Here is a 12,500-nt window from a genome sequence, read left to right as displayed (position 1 = left end):
CTCGGCGCTGGGGATAGCGGGGGCTTATATCCCTGCTGACGATATAAACAAGAGTGCATTTTGTACCAAAAGCGAATATGAAGGTTTATCTCTGGCTGTCTACTGCAGTATAGTCTGTTCCACCGTTCAGTAGTAATACTGCCTCCGTCGTTAATGTATATTGTCTGTCAGCCAGTCAGTATGTCTGTCTGTATATGGAGGTCGCTGTCCTATTATGCAGAATAAAAAAATTGGCTGTTAACCGGGTGAGGTGAATAATCGTAAATATTTGTTATATATTTAGCTTCAACAATCTAGTCGAACTATGGGAACGCATACATCCTCACACATACAACACATGCACACATACACACACACATACAAACGCACACACTCGTAAATTGGTATTTGTATATAAATACATTAGTCAATCAATACATTTATTAATGTATTTGTATACGTAATGCGTATGATATTCAATTCATACATATATTACGCATAAATTATGCTAATAAATATATGGAATATGTAAATAAATATTCATATTTAATAGAATTAAGTGTGTGTTCAGATTCTGTGCTTTATTTATATTCAAATGTGATTAGCTACTTGTTAGAAAATTATTAATTCATTTCGCTGTTTTAGTTGATTTGTTATTAGTAGTACTTAATTAATAGATAACTACAATAAAAAGAAATAAATATATTTGCAATTTAATTAATATAAGGCAAACATTAAGCAGAAATTGATACACATTATTATTACTATATTTAGTGTTTCATTTGTTCTGAGGTAATTAATATATAAATACACCGAAATTAATTAACACCCACGCATTTATACATGCTCACTGATTATTTCTGTGCATAATATACTTTTAAATACACTGAGACACACACACGCACACACTCACACATACACATGTAGTCAACCGTTTATCTGTATTCGCACACTCACGTACACACAAACCTTCATACACGTGTGTATATTCCCGCATAATCTCACCCAGACTTTAACTGCACCAATGTGGATCATCCGACGGTTTCTTGTTCAATGGGAGATAACTCTACTATCGGCGATGAAAACAAATTTCGAAACTTTCAAGATGTTAAAAATAGATAAATAAATAAATATATAAATAAAGGGAAAATGGAAAATATATCTGTCCTTCATTCGGACATTTTAAAATAGCAATTTCTCCAAAATTCTTTGCTCAGTCAACAGATGAAAATTTCGTTGCTAAAGTTTTTTTCTCGTACTTTCAATGATAGCAAATTTGAGCCCAACTTGAGATATATATACACATACATACATAGATCTGCGTGCATGTGTGTATATGTGTGTGGGTATATATAACCACCTCCTAGATTCCGATTATCTCCCCTATACCGGAAGAAATCCCTAATTACCTCCCCCTATCTAGAACTCTTCTTTCTCAGACTGGAACGAACACGACACAATGAAGTAGAGAAATTTGAAAAGACAACACGAAACCGGTTATTTCTCAAAATACAATGTTTATATACCAAAAAGATTTTATAACATTTTTCTAACATCTTTCTAACATTTTTCTGACATACTTTAAATATATACTTTAACCATGTAACACAAGCCTTCTGTAGTTTTTTCACTCTTATTATCTTTTATTTATATATATATATATATATATATATATATATATATATATATATATATATATACTTGTGGATTGTTGGCGATTTTGTCTTTCCTCTTCTTTTGGACTTTCCTATTTCTCCTGCTGCCGAAGAAGAGCTTTCCTCGAAACATAAAACACTCTTTCCTCTTCTGACGTCTCATTAATACTTTGCATGTACTACGTCTTCACGTTGTTTTTTCTTCTTGTCCTTTTTCATTTAACTGTTTTTTAATTAACTATATATATATATATATATATATATATATATATATATATATATATATATATATATATAATGGTAGCTGGTGAAGGGGGCATTTTCTGTTCCCACCTTACCTGTTTATTTGTTTAAAGTTTACCTGGTGATGGCAGGATGTTGCTACGATGTAATCTAAGAATGTATCAATAAAATGCTGCCGAAACAGCTGTTGTGAATTTAAAACTCCATTTGACTTCTTCCTTTATACATTATAATAAGTATGTATGTATGTATCTCTGTTTGTGTCTATGTATATATTCGGTGACTGCTACAAGTCCGGCACTCTTGATTTCAAAACCGTTTATCGCTTACTCGTACAGCTTATAGCAGATGTTAATAATTATAGCAGATAATAATAACAACAACAACAACAACAACAATAATAATAATAATAATAATAATAATAATAATAATAATAATAATAATAATAATAATAATAATAATAATAATGATGATGATGATGATAATAATAATAATAATAATAATAATAATAATGATAAGGCCATCGGAAATATACTTTAGGAATGAGAACCCAGGTTCATAATTCCCCCAGGACACCTGATGAAGGCTGGAGGGTATATCAGCCGAAGCGTTGTGTTAACAACAAACAAGATGAGGACAAATATCCGTCAAATGTAAATAACGTAAATAATGTACATAATTCCTCATCTCTGAAATATAGAACTGAACTAATCTCATATTCAAGAAAATATTAAACATTGTTCTGCTAATATTGTCGATGAGATTCTTAGACACTTTGCACTGTCATCAACGCACGGGTAAGAGAACATTTGATTTAGTTTTCTAAACAGATCGTGTAGGTTTGTTGTTAAATCTGGCGAAACAACTAGAATCCAAAAATAGTTAGGTTAGTGACTATCGGTGCCTCAACACCGAAAAGTCTGGATAATGTCCCTCCTTAATTTGTCTATGATCAAGTCATCAATGCTTTTATTTATGCATAATCGGTCGTTCTTCTATGGGCCACAGAATATGATAATACGTTTCTTAGGAAGTATATCTAAGACGTATAATCCTACGGGATTATCTATATTTGCATTGTCCTATAACTCCAAACTAATGTCAATTATGTTCGATAATTACTACTTGGCGTAGTAATTATTGAACAGCAGTGTTTTCCCGGCATTCAATATTGCTAACGTCTATTGCGATGCAGCTTATAGTGAAATCTTGAACGCTGTTTGGTAGGTTGTTGCACGGTGATGACGAATAACATCAAAAACCCTCCATTAGATTGACATTGAAATTTAAAGTTAAATACACTGCAGATATTCAGATGTTTAGAACTCCATCAAACCCAACATTATATTACTAGCTTCACACATCCCGGAACGAAAATAAATGTTTATGGCCATTCATCTAAAACCGAAACCCTGAAAAGTTGAAATATGTAATCAGATTAAAACAAAACCATGCAGCCGTTGTACAACTGAAAGAATTCTCTGTCAAGGTTCTTGTTCTAAACACTCATATTTCATCATAGAAGCACCGTAAGCTCTCCGTTACCCGACCAGCCCTGATTATATCATCTTCACCGAAGTAGACTCTTTTGACTGAAGAATTATGAAGATCTTTTCTAAAAATTACAATTTAAAAAATAATATGGGCTTCTTTCAGTTTCTAGCTACCAAATCTACTCACAAAGCTTTGGTCTACTACAGTCACAGGCTATGATAGAGGACACTTGTCCAAGGTGCCACGTAGTGGAATTGAACCGGGAACCATGTGGTTAGGAAGCAAACCTCTCACCACACAGCCTTCCTGCGATTATGTTTGTTTATTTTTCAAATGAATTAAGTTAAACACATGACGTATTAACAACAGAAACAATTTTTTATTTAGTTAAGGAAGATTAAAATGCGATGTCAGCATGGTAGGGAGTTTTTAACTATCAGTAGCAAGGGAAATATAATCAGGGATTGAGTTGAGAACTTCATTGTTTCTGTCACGGCATCGACATCTTCGAAATTAATTTGCAAGAACAAACGACAGACACTTTAAGAAGCTACGTGGCCTGCTAGAAAGATCAGTCAAATGGCTCTCAAATTTCGTGCAACCGTTGCCGGTTCTAATCTCATCAATTTTTCCATTCCCCCTGACGGGGCCAATAAAATAAATACCAGACAATTCAATCCATTGCATTTTTCTCCCAAAACATATTCCACGACCAGGAATCATTGTTATTGTTTAAGAGACAGCGAAATACTCTGCTCTGACCATTCTACAGATTTATGAGAATCTTTCGTCGATAATAAAAGATTATTTATTACGTTTATAGAATTATTTTTTAACACACACACACACACACACACACACACACACACACACACACACACACACGTCAAATTATATATTATGTTTTTAGACAATATTTCGCTTGAAATAAATACAGCTTAATCAACTACCAGAAAAATAAAGAACAACTGGTCTGCACTCACCACTCAATGAGAATATACCAAATACATTAATCTATAACATACGTAGAAGTCAGCCTTCTAAAGAAATTTTCATAAAGTTTTGTCGAAAAGTTTCTTAGGTAGATTTACACAAAATATTGATTATACGTGAATGCATGTATGTGTGCGTATATGTTTGTGTGTGTGTGTGTGTGATATACATGGCTGTGTGTGTGTATAAACCTTAGCGTATTTTGAAGAGATTACATAATATGTAGATTTCGTTGTTATGACCTCGATATTTTGTTCTGTGAAAATTGTTAAAAAAAAATACTTTAAAAAAATAAACCATCTACAATTCAATTAAGAGCGGAGATATAATTTAAATTTTAAATTTGGTATATGAACAATTGTAATTGAAATGTAAGGAAAGTGCAATGTTCGGCGATATGAGATGAAGTTATTAAAACATTGTAAAATATGTAGAAAATAATGGAATAAAAGTGAGAAGGTTTCCGTTGAGGAAAAATTGATGCAAAGACACAAAAGAACAAAAGAAACAGGTATAGAACAATACTGAGAAGGAAATAACAAACCTCATATCTCTCTCTCTCTCTCTCTCTCTCTCTCTCTCTCTCTCTCTCTCTCTCTCTCTTTCTCTCTCTCTCTCTCTCTCTTCTCCTCTCGTTCACGCACACACATACACATACATACAAATATAAAATTCCATGAATATTATACTTATACATACATACACAATTACATACATACATAATATTTATATACAACAATATATGTAGTCTCTTAACTGTCATTTTGTTACCGAACGGGCTTCTGCTAAAACCTTCCGTGTACGTGGAAGAGAGAAATTACGTCGTCAGCGAAAGGTGAGTGGAAGTTGTAGTTTTCCATTCAACTATGTCTGCCGGTTCTTACATTAACCTTTACACTTGGAATGTCTTTCAGTAACATTAATTGACTGTGTACACACACACACACACACACACACACACACACACACACACACACACACACACACACACACACACACACACACACACACACACACACACATATATATATATATAGGCGCAGGAGTGGCTGTGTGGTAAGGAGGCGAGGCAGAAACGTTAGCACGCCGGGCGAAATGCTTAGCGGTATTTCGTCTGCCGCTACGTTCTGAGTTCAAATTCCGCCGAGGTCGACTTTGCCTTTCATCCTTTCGGGGTCGATAAATTAAGTACCAGTTGCACTGGGTCGATGTAATCGACTTAATCCCTTTGTCTGTCCTTGTTTGTCCCGTCTATGTTTAGCCCCTTGTGGGCAATAAAGAAATAAGTAGCTTGCTTTTCCAACCACATGGTTCCGGGTTCAGCCCCACTGTGTGGCACCTTGGCCAAGTGTCTTCTACTATAGCCTCGGGCCGACCAAAGCCTTGTGAGTGGATTTGGTACACGGAAACTGAAAGAAGCCCGTCGGATATATACATATATATATATGTGTGTGTGTTTGTCTTTGTGTCTGTGTTTCGTCCCCCACCCACCGTCGCTTGACAACCGATGTTGGTGTGTTTATGTCATCATAACTTAGCAGTTCGGCAAAAAGAAACTGATAGAATAAGTACCCAACTTCTAAAAAATAAAAATATGAGTCCTAGGGTCGACTTGCTCGACTAAAAGGCGGTGCTCCAGCATGGCCGCAGTCAAATGACTGAAACAAGTAAAAGAGTAAAAGAGAATTATAAAAAAGACAATAAAAGAACTTATTGTTTTGATTCTAACAAGTTTCTTTTTTTTTTTATTTTCGGAAATATATTTTTATAGAATTTTCTTCAACGTTCCATCACCTCACAGAACTCTAGGATTCCTCGTAAATCACTCGGGGAATCATTAATCAATGGAGTCTGCTATCAGACTATAAACCACCAATATTTTATGTAGTTATTGATTTCTTATAAATGATCCACTTGCTTCATGGCAGTCTCTTCCAGCAGACTCATTGTTTACCATAATATTTTGACAATTCTTCCAAACGAAATGAAATTGAGATATGAGGTTGTGGGAGGAGGATTCTGTTCTTTGGTTGCTAAGGGAGACAAATCTGAACACGTTTTGATATTATTAGACCTTTTCAAGGAAACGCAGTCTCCACACTAAAGATTAAATCAACATTTTAAATATTCGATTGAAATCACATTATTTAACGTCTTTTAAAAATACTTGAACGTCGCTCTAACAAGACAAATACTAAGTAGCCGCTCGAATTTCCAGAAATAGGAACTAAATCTCCCACAAATCCTCACTACTATCTTAAAAGAAGAAAAATCCATTAGGCAATCCAGTTCTCAATAAATAAAACGAGGCTGCCATGGCCGAAACGCATTTAATCAAAGGTCTGTTCAATCTCCGCTGTTCATAGTGCTAACAACAATACATTAACCCTAGGTAAGATAACAATCTTCTGTACTACAGAATGTCTCAAGATTTTAGCCAGCACGATATATAATAGATGGAGAAATGCGTTATGAATGCAAATCTATCAATCCAATTTACTTTAAAACCTCAGCAACAATGAGTCTAAAAGAATCTGTGGGGGGCTGTTACACAGAGTTACACGAAACCTCAATATAGACAGAGAAGAAAAAATAAGATCAACTCCAGTACTTGATTACTGCTTTATAATCATCTGCAGCGGAAACATGGAATATAAATTCATCTCAGAATGCAAAGAACGGGAGCAGTCGTTGCAAAGCATTCGTTTGATGCTCTAAAAGTTTTGGTAGCCGACTGCCATGTCATAGTGCTAGCAACAATACATTAAGTCCCAAATCAATCTTGACTAAATAAACCTCCAGTGAAAAGTGATCCAGCCTTGAACATCCAGTCTAATGTACAGTATGTTGTATCTAGATTTACGTTGTCCACTGTACGATGCCAACCCGTCGCTTTTTGTGTAGGTATTAATATTTTTGGTACAAGACCTGCAAAGTCGGAAAAGGGGAGAAAATGGATTACATCGACCCCAGTCTTCAACTGATACTTAATTTATCGACACCGAAAGGGTGAAAGGCGAAGTCGATATCGGTGGAATTTGAACTCAGGCTGATGAAATGCTGTTAAGCGCGGAAACGATTCTGCTAGCTCGACGCCTTGTGGAGATATTAATACTAAAACGTTGTTCATCTAATAAAGTACAGAAGCAAATGACTTCTTCAAAAGATGTCAAAGAGCTTCAGGGGTTTCTTAGAGAAGCTATATTGCAGTGGCTAAGCGTTTCTTTAGGAGTAGACATCACCACATTTCCAACACAATGAGAAATAAGATAGATCAATAGAGTTCAGTAAGAGGAAAAACCTCCTCCACTCTATCGTGTTTTGTGTTACCCGAAACGTGTGTCGGGACTCTACGAAGGTAAAAGTTGACTAACTTAACCCTTGAATGATAGCTTTATAAGGAGAGAAGATGAAGAAGAAGAGAGAGGGAGATTCTTTTGAAAGTAGAATTCACATAAGACTCAAAATCGATTCTATCTTTTGAAGACAATGTATTTTGGAGCCGAGTTCGTGTCTCACTCGCCAGGGCGAAACCTTGACGCTTGTCTGTATCAATCAATCACTCTCTCTCTCTCTCTCTCTCTCTCTCTCTCTCTCTCTGTCTCTCTCTTTCTGTGTTTCTCTTTCTCTCTGTGTCTCTGTCTGTCTGTCTGTCTCTCCCACTCTCTCTCTCTCTCTCTCTCTCTCTCTCTCACACACACACACACACACACACACACATTTTTATTTATCGCTTTCTGGTACACTCAATGTGGAAAAACGAAAGGTTTCGTGTCTTCACGCGGCACCACACAGCCCCAGTAACTGCAAAAGCATTTACCCAAAAAACAAACGGAAAATTGGAAAGGCTGATACTTTATACAACTTGCCATTTCGAATCTCTATGGAGATGAATTCAACTGACATATGATGGATGAGCCAGTTCAGTAACGTGTGACAGAATTGTCACGCGATGTCTTTCCAAGTTTGGCGACAGTGAAACTAGCAAAGATGGATTTAATTATTGCAACTGAAGTCGAAGTCGGTCCGTTGTATCTTGCCTTTGATAATTCTTCAGCTAACATCACAGCATTCTTCTGTTTCGATGGGGATGTAAAAAGTTACAATACTTAAAAGTAGTTCACATCTGAAGTCCTCCTGGGAGATACTATGATAGGTGAAGAACAGGATTTTGCTGGTTAATAGTTTGCAATATGGAGTTTAAAATACTCCGAGGATTAGAACTTAAAATCATCGAAGGATTAGAAGGCAGCAGTTTTGAGGGGAGGGGTTAGTCGATGCCATCAACTTAGTACATGACTGTGGAGCCGCAATAGCCCAGTGGTTAGGGCAGCGGACTCGCGGTCGTAGGATTGCGGTTTTGCTTCCCAGACCTGCCGTTGAGAGTGTTTATTGAGCGAAAACACCTAAAAGCTCCAGACAATGGACAAGATCAAGTGGTCGATCAAAGACAAGATGGTAGGATGATCTCGCCCGCTAACTGGAGCCACGACTGGTTAGAGACAGACAGCGGTGGAAGGAGTCCAAGGTGAAGTTCCTTCTTTAGGAGCGACGAAGACTTGGATATTGATTATTGAATTATAAAGAAAGTCATTGCACAGACGTTGTGTGGTACAACATTATGAAGGATATAGTAGAACATTTTATAATTTGTTAGCTTGTCTACCTTGGAGTATGACTGAATCAGCTTTCGTGTGTGTGTGTGATTTCATACACAACCATCTGGGACTTGGAACCATTTAGTGGATTCCACTGTTTTTAATGCAACTGGGACAGAATCCAATATGACGATATCTTACTCCTCCTCTTTGAATAAAAAACCTTGGATAGGACCATAAGTGTCATTTTTCCTCTTCCGACATAGAAGAAAAATTACGTAGAAGACAAGCGATTTCATAAGAAATAGTTATTTATCCGTCTTCATTTGTTTATAGCTGTTGTCAGTGTTCATCCTTTCGTGCCGGTTACGTTTGTAATACATAAATTGTGGATGAATACATAACACATGCATCCGGAGTGAATCCCACAGCGTGGCACCTTAGATGCATGTTTTTTTACTATAGCTCCGGGCAGACCACAACCTTGTGAATGGACTTGACTGACAGAAACAAGCTCTTCATATGTACATATATATATATATATAGTAAATTTCCACCCCACACAAAAAAAAAAAACGAAGAACAAACCCAAGAAAAAAAAACAACAACGCGAGAACGTGGTGCATGCAATGTATTAATAAGACGTTCAGGGAAGGAAAGAAAGGTAGTTTTACGTTTCGAGGAAAGTTCTTCTTCAGAAACAGGAGACAGGGGAAAGTCAAAGAGAAAAGAAGACGATGGCGGATACCTCTCCACGGTTATTGCATCTATTATAAAGAGCAGCCAATTTCCCTAAAACCATTCCAACTAATCTCAAATCTCATTGGACAATAAAATCCAGGATTAAAAGATGCTTAGAAAATCTTGGATGATAGTTCAACTGAATCAGGTCCTTCTTGGGGTTTTATAAGAAATGTCTTTTAAAATCTTACAGCAAAATATAAACAACAAAACACAGGGTTGAATTATAATGGGAATGTGTTTATGGCCTTCCATAGAGTTGGAAAAAAGTGCAGAATTAATGAGAATTAATGAGCGTCCTGTGAAATTTTATGAGACGTGTTTTGTAGGCAACTTCGTTTTCCTGTTTACCATGCAGAGACACGGCTGTACAAGACCACACCTTTGCTATCAGTTTCCTTAACTTACTTATTAATGTCACCTTTTGTACACAACCAAGAAATTGCCATTAACTCTCGTGGTGGTATATCTTCATCCTCTTCTTACTTCTCGTATTCCCTCTTCCTTATCATCGTCGTCGTCGTCATCGTCGTCGTTCTCGTCATCGTCGTCATCACCATCGCCATCATCATCACCACCACGATCACCCCCCCCCATCATCATCATCGTTATCATCGTCTTCACTATTATTGTCTCCTCTAAAATTTCAGGCATTGTGCCTGTAGCAGGAAGTTTTATAGCTACTACTACTACTACTACTACTACTACTACTACTACTACTACTACTACTACTACTACTACTACTACTACCACTGGGCCGGTTTTATTAACACGCCAAGTGTCTCCAGGCAATCTTCAACCTGACGATTGTTCGGTGACTTTACGCGCGTTTGTAAAACCTGCCTAGAAAATATATCTAATGTATGAAACTGTTACTAACTCATAACTATATACTATGTACATTAATTAATATATATATATATATGAAGAGAAAGCAATCCAGGCCTGTAACTTTATTCGTTCCACGCCAATCGGTTTACTCCATCAGTTTTGAAAATTTTTTCACGACATACAGTCTTTTGCAAGAGAAACGAACACACATGCACACACATACATGAACATTTAAATATATTGGGTACAATAGCATTCTTGAAGTCGTGCAACGGTGGACGAATATCAGATACCAACATTATGAATATGGAAATGTGCTAAAATTATCATTATGGAAATGCATAACAATTAGAAAAAATTCTAAATGCAAACATCCTGGAGTACAGAAATGCTGTAACGAAAAATTACGAAGTTGTAAATACGAGAAACATAGAAATAGTACAATATAAATACAAATGTTGTGATGTGTTTATTATTATGAGGACAGAAAAATAGAGGATGCAGAAATACAAAATCCATAAATATGAATGTTACAAATTTACAAAAGTTTAAGGGTAAGAAATTCAGAATTCAAAATGATATCAAATCCGTAATACTGAGAGAATAAGGCAGGATTAAATCATACAGAAATACAAGAAAGAAATTATAAGATATAGTTGGGAGACAAACGTGCATTCATGGTGCATAGATGAGAAATGTGCTACAATGTGTGCGCAAACGGGAAGCAAGCCAAACGATGTTTATATGGAACTAGCAGCTAACCCCGGTTTCACCCGGTTGGTTTGGATGATGTGGCTGTAAAATCTGTTCTGTGTAAGCATTTGACTTGTTTGGGCACGCTTACGTTAAAAAACAATTTTAGAATGACTTTTTTCTGTCAAAACGCTAAAAATAACTGACCAACAAAATAAAACCAGCCAAGATCCAAGCAAATCAAAAAATAAACCCACATACTAAGCGAACAAAGATGAACCATCCCACTTCCCTTGCACGCGCATACGCGCACACATAAACACACGCAAACACACACACACACACACACATACATACGCTCACGCACACACACATGTACCTGTGTGTGTATGTGTGTGTGAATGTATATACACAACACACACGCTCATGCACAGACACATATATATGTTCGGTGTTTATATGCAAGTATATATGCACGTCTGTTTGTATATGTAGAATTATTATGAAACTTATTTTGCTAATTTGAAATTAAAATTAAAATATTTTACAATTTTTGTTCTAGATATGATGGAATTACTCTGTAAAAAGCATTTTGCAATCGGATGCTTGTATTTTATCTTCGTTTATCAACAAATTTATAATTATTCTTCATTAATTGTTTCAATAATACGTAATTATTTACAATTACTATAATGGTGGGATCAAACTACACACCCCACATATACATACCCACACACACACACATCAGAATAATGGAAAATAGAGACAAGCGCTCAAGATATTTAAATCAATTATATCACCATATCACCGACATATGTTTCGATAGTTTCTTACATATTTTAAAATTACTTATTGGTGCACACTGTTGTTTATGTCCTCCCTGATGAGATTGATGCATTTTTTCCACATTATTCTTCCTCTCGGATTTATTCTAATGCATCTATCGAAAAATATGTCGGTCATATGGTGATATAAATGATTTAAATAATATCTTGGACTTTTGTCTCCATTTTCCATTATTCTTATGTTCTTCGAAACACGTCCCAGTTCTCACCGGAATTAACTCCCATGCAATTGTGACCACTAATTCCTAGAACGCTCATCTGATATCTGGCTACCTTGTAACTGTTCCTCGGGATCTTTCCTTGTAAATTCAACATTCATATATATATATATATATATATATATATATATATATATATATATGTCCACCTAAGCAATAGGCCCTTAATTAGGTTTCTGGTTTACACTATCCTTGAGACATTTGGTATGC

The 12,500-nt window shown here is 35.9% G+C and overlaps 2 long non-coding RNA genes across 2 annotated transcripts in view; one reads left to right on the top strand and one right to left on the bottom strand.

The window, feature by feature from the left end:
* Positions 1–12,500, bottom strand: part of LOC128248606 (uncharacterized) — an 83,166-nt gene that overhangs the window by 26,607 nt on the left and 44,059 nt on the right. The gene's annotated exons all lie outside the window — the stretch shown is intronic.
* LOC128248607 (uncharacterized) overlaps positions 5,096–12,500 on the top strand; it is a 34,128-nt gene continuing 26,723 nt past the window's right edge. Inside the window, exon 1 of the long non-coding RNA XR_016242956.1 lies at positions 5,096–5,199. This is a non-coding gene — a long non-coding RNA (uncharacterized LOC128248607). The remainder of the gene's footprint in view (positions 5,200–12,500) is intronic.

The sequence above is a fragment of the Octopus bimaculoides genome, chromosome 8, assembly GCF_046866305.1.
Source record: "Octopus bimaculoides isolate indiv1 chromosome 8, ASM4686630v1, whole genome shotgun sequence".
Classification (NCBI taxonomy): domain Eukaryota; kingdom Metazoa; phylum Mollusca; class Cephalopoda; order Octopoda; family Octopodidae; genus Octopus; species Octopus bimaculoides.
Note: the sequence above shows the minus strand (reverse complement) of the source record. Positions and strands in the feature narration are given on the sequence as shown.